Source organism: Sus scrofa, chromosome 1 (assembly GCF_054392235.1).
Source record: "Sus scrofa isolate SSC_HxYL_T2T_F1_AM1 chromosome 1, Sscrofa_HxYL_maternal_Yorkshire_Landrace_v2.0, whole genome shotgun sequence".
Classification (NCBI taxonomy): Eukaryota; Metazoa; Chordata; class Mammalia; order Artiodactyla; family Suidae; genus Sus; species Sus scrofa.
In genome coordinates, this window is record NC_139383.1 from 234,033,345 (window position 1) to 234,050,398 (window position 17,054).

General features: G+C 39.4%; 1 protein-coding gene across 8 annotated transcripts in view; it reads left to right on the top strand.

Moving 5' to 3' along the window:
• Positions 1-17,054, top strand: part of CFAP95 (cilia and flagella associated protein 95) — a 226,112-nt gene that overhangs the window by 90,814 nt on the left and 118,244 nt on the right. The gene's annotated exons all lie outside the window — the stretch shown is intronic.

A 17,054-nucleotide genomic window follows, 5' to 3' on the forward strand; every position in this document is an offset into this window, starting at 1 on the left:
AGAGCTCTAGCTTCTGGCTTATGCCACAGCCATAGCAGTACCAGATCTGAGCCACGTCTGCAACTTACACCACAGCTCATGGCAATGCCAGATCCTTAACCCACTGAGTGAGGCCAGGGATCAAACCTGTGTCCTCATGGATACTAGCCAGATTCCTTTCCACTGAGCCATGATGGGAACTCTTTTGCTTATCCATTCAAAATGTTCTATTTTCCATCTACTAACCTCAAACTGCCAGTCTATTCCATTCCCTCCCCTTCCTCGTTGGCGGCCGCAAGTCTGTTCTCCATGTCTGTGAGTTTGTTTCTGTTCTAAGTTCAAGTGTTCTAAGTTCAAGTTCAATTTTAGATTCCACATATAAGTGATATCATATGGTATTTGTCTTTTTCTGACTACTTCACTTAGTATGAGAATCTCTAGTTGCATCCATCTTGCAGCAAATGGCATTATTTTGTTCTTTTTATGGCTGAGTAGTATTCCATTGTGTATATGTACCATATCTTCTTAATCATTAATCTGTTGATGGACATTTAGGTTGTTTCCATATCTTGGCTTTTGTGAATAATGCTGCAATGAACACAGGAGTTTTTTGAATGAAAATATAGTTCAGATATATGCTGTCTAGTCTTAACATTTAAATCTTCAAGCCATTTTGAGTTTATTTTTGTGCGTGGCATGAGGATGTGTTGTAGCTTCATGGATTTACATGCAGCTATTCAATTTTCCCAGCACCACTTGCTGAAGAGACTATCTTTTTCCCATTTTATATTCTTGCCTCCTTTGTTGAAGATTAATTGACTGTAGGCATCAGGGTTTATTTCTGGCTTCTCTATTCTGTTCTATTGGTCTATATGTCTGTTTTTGTACCAGTACCACACTATCTTGATTACTTTAGCTTGGAATATTGTCTGAAGTCTGAGAGAGTTATGCCTCCTGCTTTTTTTTTTTTCCCCTCAGGATTGCTTTGGCAATTCTGGGTCTTTTATGGTTCCATATAGACTTTTGGATTGTTTCTCCTAGTTCTGTGAAGAATGTTGTAAGGATTGCATCGGATCTGTAGATTGCTTTGGGTTGTATGGCCATATTAACAATATTAATTCTTCTAATCCAGGAGCATGGGACATCTTTCCATTTCTTTGAATCCTCTTTCATTTCCTTGATTAATGTTTTATAGTTCTCAGTGTATAAGCCTTTCACCCCATCGGTCAGGTTTATTCCTAGGTATTTGATTTTTTTGGGGTGTAATTTTAAAAGATACTGTTTTTTGTGTTTCTTTTCTAATATTTCATTGTTGGTATATAGAAATGCAACTGATTTCTGAATACTAATCTTGTATCCTGCTACTTTGCTGGATTCATTGATCAGTTTGAGTACTTTTTATATGGAGGCCTTAGGGTTTTCTATATATACTATCATGTCATCTGCATAGAGTGATGATTTTACCTCTTCTCTTCCAATTTGGATACTTTTTATTATTATTTTTTATCTGATTGATGTGCCTAGGACTTTCACTGTTATGTTGAATAAACATGATGAGAGTAGGCATCCTTAATCTTATTCCAGATTTTAGGGGGGAGGCTTTTGGCTTTCACTGTTGAGTATTATATTTGCTGTGGGCTTGGTTGTAAATGGCTTTTATTATGTTGATTTGTGGTTGCCCTGTTTTTCAAGTATATTAACCCCTTCCTATATCTGCTTTCTTTAGCCTGAGAGTCATATAGGCTCAAACGCATTCTAAAAAAAAAAGTATAGATTTTCTTACTCTCCTTCCCCACATTTTATGATTTTTATGTCCTTTTTAAAATTTCATGTTTATCCTTTTGCTGTTCCTTATGTTTAGTGCTACCTTCACAATTAGGTAGTTTTTTTTGTTTGTTTGTTTTGTTTTTCCTTTTTGGTCTATATACTGGCTTTTTTAAGTGATTACTTTCCAATTCCAATTTCCTCCATCCTGTATCTTCTTCTTTCCTATTTCAGTATTTATTTTAGAATGGGTCTAGTATTGCTATATTCTTTTAATGTCTGAGAAATTCTTTTTTTATCTTCTATTTTAAATGATAATCTTGCTGGGTAGAGTATTCTAAGTTCCAAATTTTTCCCTTTTAGAATTTTGAATATATCTTGCCACTCTCTTCTGGCCTTTAGTTCTACTGTAAAGAAATCAGCTGATAGCCTTATGGGGGTTCCCTTATAATTAACTATTTGTTTTTCTCTTGCCGCCTTTAGAATCCTCTCCTTATCTTTAGCTTTGCCATTTTTATTATAATTTGGCTTGGTGTAGGTCTATTTGAGTTCAACTTGTTTGGAGCCTCTGTGCTTCCTGTATCTTGACATCTGTTCCCTTTAGATTTGGAAATTTTTCAGCCATTATTTTCTTCAAATAAATTTTCAATCCCTTTTTCCTTTTCTTCTCTTTCTGGAATCCCTATTATGCATAGATTCATAGATTGGCCTACTTTATATTATTCCATAGATCTCTTATATTGCTTTCATTTTCTTTTTCATTTGGTTTTCTGTCTGCTGTCCTTGTTGGGTGATTCCCATTATTCTGTCTTCAAAGTCACTTATTCATTCCTCTGCATTATTCTTTCTGCTGTTCAATGCCTTTAACTCAGCTTTCATCTCTGCAAATGAATTTTCTAATTTTTCTTGGATCCTCCTTATAGTTTCTAGTTCTTTTCTAAAGTTGTCTACATTAGTATTGATATCCACTCTTAATTCCTTCAGTGTTTTCATTACTTCCTTTTTGAACTCAGTTGTCCATTGGACTGCAGAGGTCTGTTTAATTGTTTACTCCTTCAGGGGAATTCTCCTGTTCTTTTTACTGGGAATGGTTCCTATGCTTCATTTTGCTTGTATTTTTCTTATTCTCTGAAGCCCAAGTCTCAGTGCCCAGCACCTGCCCATGTCTCTCAGGCTTTTGGTGTTGTGGATGATGGTAGCATTGTCTGTGCAGCTCTCTTTCTGTTTTGTCCTCCTCAGTCCAGATGCTGTGCTTTTCTCTGATGCTTTGAGGCTCCCCACCTCCCCCCACTCCAGGCTGATTTCTCCATCAGTTAGGTGGCCTCCCAGGGTATGGATTCCTTTACATGTTCAGCATTCTCTCTCAGGAATAATGATTGCATCCTGATTCCTTTCTCTTTCTCTCTCTTTTTTCCTTTTATTCTACCCAGGTATGTGGAGGCTTTCTTGCCCTTTTTGTAGATCTGAAGTCTTCTGCCAGCATTCTGTGCAAATCATTCTACATGTAGTTTTTTTTTTTTTTTATCGTGTTCCTTAGAAAAGGTGAATGCCACATCTTACTCCTCTGCCATCTTGATCCTGCCTCCTGCTAATTTCCTTAAGTTGGGTATATTCCTCTTAGTAAAATATGAAAAAGTAGAGGAGGGAGCACTTTGTCAGTGCACTCCTTTTAGCTATGATAGTTACTTAGGCAGCTGACCTAGCCACTGTGTGTTTTAGTGACTGTACCTACACAATGTGCATAAGATTATCGGGAAATTAAATAAAACAAAGTTCTTGAATCAAATGCTCATGTTCTAGCAAATGCTCAAGAAATTATTACTGTTGTTATGATGCTGTTACTGTAGCTACAGCATCTTACTAGATGTCTCCTTTAACCTTTACCATTACCCTGTGAAGCAGGTATTGTTATCTCTATTTTACAGATATGGAGAAAATCCTAAAGATTAAATGACTCAAAGTCACTCAACTAGGGGGTGGCAGAGTGAGTGTTTGAACCCAGTTCTTTGATTTCAAATCTTTTATACTTGTCTTAAGGTGATAGACTTATAATAATTTGAACATACCATTATTTTTCTCATAACATTTGTACAACCCAGTTACAATAGGAATATTCATTGCATAAGCACTTCTTGTTTGAATTATTGTGCGTGGGTTATCCCTTGGTTATTTATTTTATTTTACTTTTTTGTCTTTTTGCCGTTTCTTGGGCCACTCCTGTGGCATGTGGAGGTTCCCAGACTATGGGTCGAATTGGAGCTGTAACCACCAGCCTACACCAGAGCCACAGCAACACGGGATCCAAGCCGCGTCTGCTACCTACACCACAGCTCACTGCAATGCCAGGGATCGAACTTGCAACCTCATGGTTCCTAGTCAGATTCGTTAACCACTGAGCCACAAAGGGAGCTCCATCCCTTGGTTATTTAAGTGTCTTTCCAATCAGTGTAAGGCAGGAACTCCACTCCGCAAAGACTCCCAAATTGTGTCCTACAATGTTAAGAGTTCTGGGACTAGTTGAAAACTCAATTTAATCTTGTAGGATGGCCTTGGGGGGCCTGCAGAGTTGGTAGTTTGACAAGGATGGATGTGACCATGTTGAGATGACTGGATTTGTGTCACATTTTGCTCCCAAAGGCTGGGCTAGTTTGAAAAAGGGTGAGCCTAGAAAATCCATAATTCTTCATTGAGAATGTTTCTAGAAATTTCTCTGTTCTCTCAGGTGATGGGCATGAATTAGTTTATCAGAGCCTAAGCCGTTTCCTCCCTTCTTCTTATAGTTGTTATAGACAGAGCTTAATAAGGATAGCCTGAAAAATGGAGATTCATTATAAAGATGCAGCTACCTGGGTATGAAATGAGAACACTTACAGGAAACAAGACAGCTCTAAAGCAAGATATTCTTGACAATCATTCCCCCTCTCTCTCCCTCTCTTCCTTCCTCAGTTCCCCCCCATCTCTCTGTCTCTCTGTCTCTCTGTCTGTCTGTCTCTCTCTCTCTCTCTCTCTCTCACACACACACACACACACACACACACACACACACACACACACAATCTCTCTTGGCATCTCTGTTTCTCTCTGCTCTCAGAGAGTATAGCTCAAATCTCAGGGCCATTCTGATGGTTTCCTCAGTTTCTACTTAGCCCTCTTTGTCCCACAGCTCAAATCTCAGGGCCATTCTGATGGTTTCCTCAGTTTCTACTTAGCCCTCTTACCTTTGCACCAGGCTGTCTAATTGGTTATTTGCCAGCACATGAATGGGGCTTTTGAGCCTAATGCCTAACCCAGTAAATAACCACCCTGCCTGCTTCCCCCAAATCCAGCTACTCTTGCTTTCTTGAGCATGGTGAAAGCAAGAGCAAGCTGGGCAAGGCAGGATTTGCCTGATATGCACATAGCATCTTTGACCATTAAAAAAATTAATTTTTAATTTCTAAATAAAAATATTATTGGTCTCTGGATTGTAGGAGGAAGTTGAGATGAAGTGAAATAGGTATAGGGACCTCAAATATTCATTCCTATATTCCATGAATTGCATCAGTTCAAGTCTCAGATTTAATAGAGGGTGTATAAATAAGATAATATTTACTTTCTCTAGTACTTTCATTCATGGTCATTGATACCTCATCTTTTATCTCCCAGGTTTATATTATTATATATTATATAATTATAATATATTATATGTATCATTATATTATCTCAGGTTGCAATAGGAATATTACACAACCAAACCTGAGTTTTTTTTGCTTAAAGTATAGCAAAAACAATCTACTGACACCAGGTTGTGGTGAAGGAAAGTACAGAGTTTATTGCAGGGCCAAGCAAGGAGAATGGGAAACTCATGCTTAAAAGACCTAAACCCTGATAGCTTTCAGGGAAGGGCTTTCAAAGGCAACATTAGGGGTGATGGTTGTAGGGCACCTAATCAGCTTTTGGACATTCTTTTGATTGGTTGGTGTAACAGGGTGGTATTTAGGGAGTTAATATCATCAACCTTCTGGTTCTAACCAGTTTGGGGTCTATGTGTTATTGTCAGCATGTAATTAACTTCTTCCACCTGGTGAGTGTTTTAATATCCCCAAAGCAATTCAAGGATATGGCTTAGGATATTATTTATAGCCTTTGAGGAGGAACCAAAGGTCCTTAACTTTATTTTGTGGCTAAACTATTATTTTGTCTTGCTTGACTATTTTCCTTTGTTTCTGCATTTTCTCACTTCTTTGATTAAACTTGCTCTTTGGATATCAGGGAAGGCCTAGAAGGCTAAAACTTTCCTATAAACATAAGGCAGGTGGGAAACATGAGGACATCTGTCCCTGGGAAGTCCCCACAGGGTCCTACTTGGTTTCAGGAAGGAAAATAGACCAAGTCTGATAAAACTGCTATTCTTATATCTTAATAGTAAGTTACATTTTTCTCTAAAGACTTTGTATTTTAACTACTTGTTCATCCATCTTGTTTCTTGATTGTCTCAATAAATTTATAAAGTTAACAAGAAAGATATTATTATTCCAGTTCTAAACCTAGACTTACTGATCTTAAATGACTCACTCAAGGTCCTAAGTGTAAAAAGGAGGGGGACACAGGCATAGAGCCTCCATATCTTCATGGATCAAGAGTGATACTGGATATAGCAGGAGGGTGAAACCCTCTGCTTGCCACAGAGTTTTGATAGAGGTCTGAAGTAGAATTACTCTTGGTAATATATCCTAAATCAAGATTCTGAACCATCTAGGCAGGATCTGCTAAAATATTCTAAACTAGGCTATGCTTAGTTGTCAGTTAAGGGTCCTTTCTTCCCTTGTTAGAGGCATTTCAAGGGAAACACTCAGATTAATATGTGTGTCCTAGAATTTAGACTAACGTAGGGTCCTGGTATATGACACATGCCTGAGAACTTCAAGGTAAGATGTCATACCTGATCTGATAGAAGAGAAAAAGAGGGGAAGTAGATAGCACTTACAGTGAGGATGGTGGTAGTTCAGGATGGATATGTGTGTGAGTTTACCCAGGGTACCCATTGGGGTGAATTTTTCAGAGTACTCTTGGAAGAGCAAAAAGACTCAATATAGGAGACTCACCAGATATCCAAGGCTCAATAAGAGGAGTTATAGTCAGCTAGGACAAGATGTTTTTCTTGCCTCCAACAAGCTGCAGTTGGAGATCTTGTAAGAGAATCTCTAGAAACAAGTATGGATGTGCCCTCTAGGGGAGTCAATTTTGAATGTCCAGGACTATCAGCACAGGTCAAAAGAATAATGGCCACTTAACACTATTGCCTTTTCATCTCATCTCTCCCCATCAGCCAGACCTGGGAGAGGCCTGTGAGTGGCAGGGAGTAGAAGACAGAGACTGAGAAGGGAAATAGCAGTGGAGCAAGACCCCACTTGCTGTAGGCTTCTAGGCCTAAAGCAGCACTCAGCTGGGAAGATAAGAAGCTAAAATCTAATCCAGTTAGAAGTTTTGACTATTTCACTGGATTGGAAATTTTGGTAACTAAGATGTAATCCTTCTTAGGATTGAGGAGACCAGAAAAGCTATAAAATTCCCATTATTCAAAAGGAAAGAACTAGTTATTCATGGGAAATGGAACAAGCAGCTTGATTAAAATAAGTTTAAAATGGCTTCATGATTGCATCATATTGATGCAAAAGGATTGATTCAATAAACAGTTACATGAATATTGCCTTATTTCATCCACTGTACAATTCTGTTACCTGCATTGTATAAATGAGGAAACTGAAGCCAAGTGAAGCTTAATCACTGTTCAAAGTCAGACAGCTAGAAAGAGTATTAAAAATTAAAATCCACTTTCCTCTCTGGTTCCAAAGTTTAAGATATACCTTTATAAACTACCTCTTGCAGTACCAAGTTATTCCACTTCCATACCACTGGCCTTTTTAACTCTGACACTGCATCTCCTTGCATAAAATGAACTTATTTTTTCCCCACTGGCTTGGTCATTGTATACATCTTACTGCATATGTGATGGGTATTGATTTTTCTTAACATCCTAGGTATAACCTCTGTCCAGTTTTCTGAATTATGTCCACACACGTGCTAGCTAGCCCAATTCCCATCTGTTTCCCCTATTGAATACCTTCTGAGCATTTTTGGTAGTGTTTTTGTTTGTTTGTTTCAGGATTGCTCCTGAGTCGTTGCTTCTTATGTCCACCAGCATTTCTGTTTAGCTGATTCAAGATCTCTTTGCCTTTAAATGCTGCTGCTAGTGCTAGTGTGACCATCGTTTATTTTTATCAGGATTACAATGCATATTTCTTTGTTTGCATTTTGGCTGAGACTCCAAAAGGCCAAGAACAAAAGTGAAATATTCGGCCACTTAGATAAGACCTTCAAAGAAGATGGTATCCTTAGGCTACCACTTATATGAAGGGTCTAAGAGGATTGAAATCCAAGAAGCCAAACAAGCAGTTTGCAAATAGAGTCAGGATTTTGAAGAAGGTATGTTTAAGTTTCATCTGCAAATCCCCTTGGGTTTGGAGAAGTTACAGATATTAGGCTCTGATGATCTGTCTGAAGAAGCAGATCAGGAAGAGGGGAACTAGCTATGAATACATCAGTGGTGGGCAAGAATAAGTGAGTAGTCAGACTTTTGGAAGAGAAAGATAATAGGAGACCATTTCAGAGCCTAAGAGCACCTGATATAGGGATGGGAGAGGAATCAACTGGATTCCAGGGGCTGAGATAGGACACTTAAGTGCATAAATTGGCATCCTGAACCATAGAACATACCATGAACATTCCCAGGAGGGATCTCATTGTCTACTACAACATCCCAAAAAGTCAGCTTTGAATGTCCTTCTGTGCCAGAGAGGGTCAGACATGACATACCCAGAGGAAACCAAAACAAGATTACGTGTCCATCTTTTCCACATGTGCTTCTCTCCTTCCTCATGTCTTCACTGTTGGACCTCAAGACCCCTTCAAGGAGATTGGAACTCAAAGCCTCTGGCCAAGACAAGAATTACCAGATCCTTACCATAGCCCCACATGTCTCATTCTAGTGCTCCCTCCCCCATCTGTCCTACTCCTTCCTACCCCCACTAGGAAAGGTATTTGGTCCACTTCTCACCCCACCCCTATAAGGCCCTTATATGTCCCCAACAAACTATCAAGTATATTGTAAGACCCTTCTTTCTCCAACTAGTCAGTAGGTAAGCAGGTGTATCCTGAGGCTTCTCTTCTCCCTGGGTTATAATAACAGATGCCACCACACATTTGGTGTTGACTCAGTGATTATCAGGAAGTCAGCCCACTGTGTTAACAGCACCTCAATAAACTTGTCTTTTCTTCACCTTGCTTTTGAATCTGGAAAATTCTTCTTTCTGACCCATATGTACAGACCACAACACCTCATCTTGGAGGCAGAAGGAAAAAAAAAGGGAAAAAAAATAATAAAAAGAAAGTTCCCATTGTGGCTCAGTGGAAAAGAATCTGACTAGCATCCATGAGGAGGCAGGTTCAATCCCTGACCTCACTTGGTGGGTTAAGGATCCAGCATTGCCATGAGCTGTGGTATAGGTTGCAGATGTGGCTTGGATCCTGCATTGTTGTGGCTATGGCATAGGCCAGCCAGCAGCTACAGCTCCAATTCAACCACTAGCCTGGGAACCTCCATGTGCTGTGGGTGCAGCCCTAAAAAGAGAAAAAAAAAAATGCCAGGAGTTGGAGTGTAGGGAAGTCTACGGAGAAGAAGCCAACTGAAGTAGACCAGACCAAAGCATGCCCAAGGTGGAGGAATGAGAATCTTTCATTTTATTTATTTATTTTTTTAGGGCCACACTCGTGGCATATGGAAGTTCCGAGGCTAAGGGTTGAATCAGAACTGCAGCTGCCAGTCTTCACCATAGCCAAAACAACATGGGATCCAAGCCGGGTCTGCAGCTTACACCATAGATCATGGCAACACCAGATCCTTAACCCACTGAGCGAGGCTAGGGATCTAAGCCGCATCTTCCTGGATACTGATTGGGTTTGTTACCACTGAGCAACTACAGGAACTCCTAAGAATCTTTCATTTTAAATGAAGTCTTGGCTAGTACATAGGACTGGGCATTTTACTTACATCAGTAAGACTCATCTTGGGACAGAAGTAGACAGAAGATTTTTATATTATCTGAGAGTGACCAGAAAAGTCCTGGGGCCTGTTCTGTATTTCATCAGAGATCATAAAAAAGAACTAGCCCCTCCAAATGACTATGAATGGACAGCAATGGAAGAAGAAAATAGATTTGTTTTCCAATTGTACCTACTTACACGTCCCACATATTCAATGAGCCAATTGTCAATTTGTATATAAAATAGAAGTCTATACACATCACCCTTCTCTATTCCCACTCCTTTACTTTAGTTTTCTTCACGGCACTTAAATGACTGGACATATTTAATACTTTCTGGTTGTCAATTGCCTGTCTCCCACTACTAGAATAGAAGTTTCATGAGACAAGGGACTTTTGTCTGTTTTGTTCTCTGCTGTATCTCCAGTTCCTAGGATAGTACCTGATTCATAGTGGGTGCTCAATAAATATTTGTCAAAGGAAGGACGGACAGAAGGGAAAGTATATATTCAATGAATAGGTGTTAAGTTCCTATTGTTTTGCTAAGTGCTGGGGTAAGAAACATTATGCCAATTTATCATGCTTAGTGCTAGGATTAGAAGCATAGTTCAAAGCAAGGTCACTGTACATCAGGAACTCACAGACTTATGGGGGTAATGGGTGAGTACAGTCACAGTGGCAAATATAAGATAGGTGTATGATGGAGAGAAGATCAGGATGCTCAGAGGGGTACTTGAAATGGGCTGAGAGTAGGGTCGAGGATGGCTTCCTAGTGGAGAAGGCCACTATGAAGCTCCTGAGCTGAATGTTTAAATGAACCATTTGTTGCTGGATTCTGGAAACATACTACCCATGTTTCATTGGTGGCATAATCTCATTCCTACCCCAGTGGCCCCTCAGGCTTCAGGAGGTGGAGTGGGACCATGGAGGCTACAGATTCACAGGGGAGCAGTAATTCAAGCCCCTGGAGTTCCTCTGATTATTTTAATAGTCTAAGTGATGATGAGAAATAGTATTTTTAACTATAATATTTTGTTTTGGTATTTTGGTTGAGCATTATTCAAGGACTACTTAACTGTAACAGAGTGAGTCCCTGCAAAATAAATGATCAAGAGTAATTCTATCATTGTTTCTTCATTTGTAAAGTCCCTCGTCCAAGGATCTTCACAGAGCTAACAAAGGTCTTTTCATAATCATTTAGACTAATAATAACACTTCTGAGGAAGTGTTACATGTTGAATCCCATAAACTCAGAAGGATTAAATAAAGAGCAGATTTGATATAGTGTCATAGAAGGTGAGAAATTTCAGATATAATGTAACAAACAGGAACTTGAATAATTTTATTAAACAGATTTTTCTTATACAGCTAATGGATCCAAGTTCCAAGGTATTTTTGGAACTAACAGGACAAAATTTATGAGCAAATTAGGCTAATGTTAGTCATTAGTATTAGTAACATTAGTAACATCATAGTCATTTTGGACTTAAAAATTGCACATAAATGAATAGTACAAAAGTGCACTAACATTCATTTTATGAATAGATGAATAGTTAAGTAGGTCTCAAATATGAGCTGTTTCAGTGGATGAAAATACAGCATTTAAAAATTGATGACCCTAAAAGTGATAAAAAGTGTTGTAATTATACTGGACCTGAGAAATTCAATTATCATTTACTTAATTGGTTCAGGCATTTTTTTTCTTTGATTGACATAGTAGAGTAGTGTTTTGAGCACTACAATCTTGCAAGGTTTCTTGCATTCAGATCTGAGTTCCTGAAAGAGGCATATAGATCACATTTTTGTAAATGAATAATTTTAAATGTCATTGGAGGAGACCCACTTAAACCAGGAAAAGGAAGATGTTTGGGGATAGTGGTCTGCTGAGCAGGGCTCCCTCTTGCTTCCTGTCTCCATAATCTCTGAGTTTGGAGTGGATGCCACAGGTTCCAGCATGCTCTCCTGGATCTATTTTGGATTGTCTTTTCCAGTATCAGCACAATTGCATATGCTCTTCCTATTTTAGGAACTCTCTATAAATTTTGGCCAAGTTGTGCCTTCCTTGTCTTATACTGTAGCTGTGGGCTTATTAATTCTATCAGATATCTTCTTTGCCATTTCTAGGGATGTGGAACATGAATGAAAGGAGGCATCCGCCATTTTAATTCCATTATTCTCCTTTGTAACTCTTTCCATATCAAGAATCATGCCCTATTTTAACTTTTAGAGACTCTAGATTTTAATATTTCATATTTCTCAATTTGCTTCAGTAAATATAACTGTTGAACATTGACACTCAAAAGGTGTAACCACGTGCGCATGCACACACACACACACACTCACCCCTCTGTATTCTTTGCCTCCATTATCTAGTCACCTTACTTTGTGGAGTTAGTTCTTTCTCTATAAGATCTTGTGCAGTTTCCATAATTTTTATAGTTACTCTTAGATAATAAAAAGCATATTGGTCACATTTCAGTCATTAAAATAGCTCATCAAGACGATGAATTTCACTAAGCTTAAAGATTTTCTCCTCCTCCAGCTAGAGTCTGCTCCAGGGCAGGGAAGTCTACAGAGGGAAGTATGCATGTATAGGGGGAGGATTGGCCGATTTTCTATTTTTTCACTTTTTCCGCCCCACCCTTCCTTTAGACGCTTAGACAGGTAAGAGGTCCTCTGGTGATTATTCTACTAATAATATTACTTAAATGAGACCACTTTTGTGACAAGCAATGATTTTGTTATCTGAAAGTGATGTGCCATATAAGTTTGGCTTTTGTCCAAGGTTTATTTCTTCTAGGTGCAGGTAAATAACATCCCATAAAGGCTGGCTTGAACAAGTAGTGGAGAAAAATAATTAAATCATTATTATTATTTTTTGTCTTTTTAGGGCCACACCCTTGGCACATGGGGGTTCCCAGGCTAGGGGTTGAAGCGGAACTATAGCTGCTGGCCTGCACCACAGCCACAGCAATGCCAGATTCAAGCCGCGTTGGTGACCTACATCATAGCTCACTGCAGTGCCAGATGCTTAACCCGCTGAGCGAGGCCAGGGATCAAACCTGAGTCCTCATGGACACTAGTCAGATTCACTTCACTGAGCCAAGATGGGAATTCCCATGAAATTGTTTTTCTAATTGAACCCCATAAATCTCTGTTGTTCAAAATAATGTTGAGAAGGCATCCTTTCTACTTTTCTGCAATTCTTTAAGTAATCTATGTGTTATGCTAAGTTCACTTAAAGGTGAAAGCAGAGCCATGAAAACAGGGCAAAACTATTCAGAGAAATAAGAACAGCCTTTTGGATGCTTTTTAAAAGTAGGGATTGTTAACAGGTATCCCGATTACTTTATGATGACTTTTTCGGGCAGTGATATAAAAAAGTTACAGCTGGCACAGGGAGTGCTGTTTAACAGGGTAAAATAAGACTCTCCCCCAGTTGCAACTGAAGATTTAAGAATACAGATGCCAACTTCTCCTTTATTTTAAAGTGAGGTGCCAGATCACTCACATAGAACATGCAAAGCATTTGGGCAGTAACTGGTTTTGAACCTCTTGATCTCTCTTCCATGTTGAAGATTGAAAAAGGGAGAGAGAGAGAGTTAGTTGAAATTGAAGAGACCTGGCTGAGGATATTTGGAACGTGGAGAAATCGTTTGGAGAGAGTGTACGTGCTAAGTTCCATGCCTCTTATCCCCACAGGTTTGGGGGCAGAAGTATGTTCTCTTCAAGCTGTAGTGTGAGGTCTGAAGGATGTCAGATAGGGAATTTGATAAGTGTTCCCTTGAAGTTAGGTAACTTGGTAGACTGGGATCTGACTCATTCCTGAAGCAGCCTTTGGCATCAGAGGGAAGACTTGACTTGAGAAGTACCTGCACTTCCTTCAGTATGCGTCAGAGGACTATGCTTTCAGGGAACTCGATAAGGAACTCAAGAAAGAAATGGAAACTAGGGATCATTTAAAATGAATCTTTCCAGGAGAGATTCTGCCAGGGAGTAAGTGATCCTCAGCACAGAGATGCTGGTTACCCTCAAATGTGGAACTTGAAGGGAAGTCCTGAGTGACCTGCCCTTTCCCTGTACCCATTACCCAGGTTATATGTCTACTGAGTTTTCTTAAATGTAGCACATATAGGAGGAGTTCACCTTGGAAGATTAGAAATTGGGACTTTAAAAAATTGATACTCAAGAAAATAGGGAATAAGAATGATGTTATGAAGTACACTTCCTACACATACATTAGATATTTTTTATATTGCCATTTGACTCAAGATAGATTTTATTATGCAAATTAAGTGGAAATTTTTATGATTATCCTATGAGTTGGTGCTGTGTTAATTTAGCTGTCTCACATATCAAATTGCCAATCTCCAGTTTGTGATACATATGAAGCCCGAAAGATTTTTTTTTTTTTTGTCTTTGCCATTTCTTTGGGCCTCTCCCGTGGCATATGGAGGTTCCCAGGCTAGGGGTTGAATCGGAGCTGGAGCCACCGGCCTACGCCAGAGCCACAGCAACGCGGGATCCGAGCCGCGTCTGCAACCTACACCACAGCTCACGGCAACGCCGGATCGTTAACCCACTGAGCAAGCGCAGGGACCGAACCCGCAACCTCATGGTTCCTAGTCGGATTCGTTAACCACTGCGCCACGACGGGAACTCCACCGAAAGATTTTTAAACATATGGAACTGCTTTTATAAATTACCCACCCTTATGTCAGGTTATGAACATTTCTAAACCCAAGTGATTTTTCACATTAAGATGATGTAGGATTAGGTTTGCCTACATGCAGCAGAAACCACAAATCAACAGTGGCTGTTCACATAAGGTTTTATTCTTTTATGTAAAGAGCTAAAGGATAGCAGGCCAGCACTGGTATGGAAGTTCCACAGATTGTCAGAAACCTACTGCTTCTAGTTTTCTTCTCTTCCATTCTTTGTGTAGGGCCCAAGATGGCTGTGGAAACATGTCATTTGTCCACATCCTATGCAGCAGGGAAAGAGTAACAGAAGTAGGACTTTTCCTGGAGTTTGTGTGGGAAACTCCATGTACTTCTTCCAGGCCATGTTCATATATTTCTTTTTTAAATTTAAAAATTTTTTATTTCTTATTAAAATGTAGTTGATTTACAGTGTTGTGCCATTCTTTCATGCCATGTTGTCCAGAACCAGTTACTGGTCATATCTAAGTATAAGGGAGATTAGGAAATGTATTCTGAAACACCATGGGCCCAGACAGAAATTGGGGTTCTATTATTAGTAAAGATGGGTGGTCTAATATTGGGGGACAACATTTACATTTGATATAGGAAACACAGAGGTTAAGAGTGGGCTCTGGACTCAGACGGCTTCTCATTCATTCTTGGCTCCACCACTTACTAGGTTGTAACTTTGGTCAAGAGTTTAAAATTTTCCATTTCTTTATTTCCTTGGGTGTATAGTGGGAATACAGTTTTCATGAGCATTTAATGTGAAGACATTTAGAATGATGTCTGGCCATGTGCTGTTGTTACCATTATCCACATGATTTATTGCAACTCATTAAGCTACAGCCAGTATAGCCTCTGGGTTTTATTTACTACTCTAGCTCTAGAACTTAGTAGAATGCCTGGCACTTCATAGATACAGATGGATGAATGAATGAAAGAGCCAAACTGCATGTTTGGAGTTGTGGAGCTTCTGCTTTTCTCTCTGGTTTGCCCCATCATTACTTGGTCCCTCTTAGTCTCAGTTTTCCATTCCTCAAAATGAAGATAAACTTTGCCAAGAGTCCTTCCCTTTTCCCTTCAGGTCCACTCTCCACCCTTTTAAACCATTCTCTATGCCAAGGAGGCTGACCTTTATGGATTGTACCAGTGAGCTCTTTTGCCCTCTGGCTTCCTATGAATTGCCCGGAATTGGCCCATGGAAGGCACCGACAGGCGATCAGCAGTGGGAGGAGAGTTGGCTTGGACATTTATTCCTTTTCTTTCCTCTCTGCAGAACCATAGTTTGGCAGTGCCTATGTGCTATGGATTGAATGTTTGTGTCCCCCCAAAATTCAAATGTTGAAATTCTAACCCCTAATGAGATAGAATTAGGAGAAATTGGGAAGTGATTAGGTCATGAAAGTAGAGACCTCATGAATGGGATTAATGCCCTTATAAAAGATACTGAAGAGCTCCTTCCCCCTTCCATTGTGAGGACACAGTGAGAGATGGTTATCTATCTCCTAGGAAATGGACCCTCACCAGTCACTACTAGTGCCTTGAACCTGGCCTTCCTAGCATACGGAATTGTGAAAAATAATTTTCTGTTGTTTATAAGCCACTCAGTCTATGATATTTGTAGCAGTAGCCTGAACAGACTAAAATACTGTGTGTCTGTTCAGAAAGACATAACTATCAAGCGACCCAGTCATACAGCTGTAGATCTTTATGGGTTCCATAACTGCCCTACCCTATGGCTGCTGATATTGCTGCCTTTGTGGTACTTCATCACTGCTTGTTGATTTTCTGAATTCTGGTCACAGATCTTTCATTAAACTCTCCTCATTTCCCCATTTTATTGTTCTTTTCCTTCTGTAAGCATAATTGTGGACAACACTCAGGGTTGCTTTAGGAATTTAGAGAAATGATACATATAAAGTACTTAATATGGTGTCTGATGCAGAATAAGCAGTCAACAAACTTAAAAGCCCCAGTGTTATTATCTGTTTCCTTTTATTACTCATTATTTCATGTTTGGAAATGTCTTTGTTTCATATAATTTTCAGTGGTATTAATTGATTTATTGAAATATTTTACTGTCAACAATGATTAGAGCCTTGAGTTCCCATTGAGGCTTAGCGGAAACAAATCTGACTAGAATCCATGAGGATGCTGATTCGACCCCTGGTCTCACTCAGTGGGTTAAGGATCTGGCATTGCCATGAGCTGTGGTGTAGGTCAAAGACGCAGTTCAGATTTGGCGTTGCTGTTGCTGTGGCATAGGCCGATGGCTATAGCTCTGATTCAGCACCTAGCCTGGGAACTTCCATGTGCCACAGGTGTGGCCCTAAAAAGCAAAAAAAAAAAAAAATAAATAAGATTAGAACCTATCTAAGGTTAATTTTGGGGTCAGCCTCACACTTTAAAACAAAATGATGGCTAGTAATGTTTTTCCCCAATAGATGTTTTATTTTTTAGTAAATATAAAATATGAAGCCCAGTACAGTATCCCTTACCATTGACTTGTGAACTTGAAAGTCCA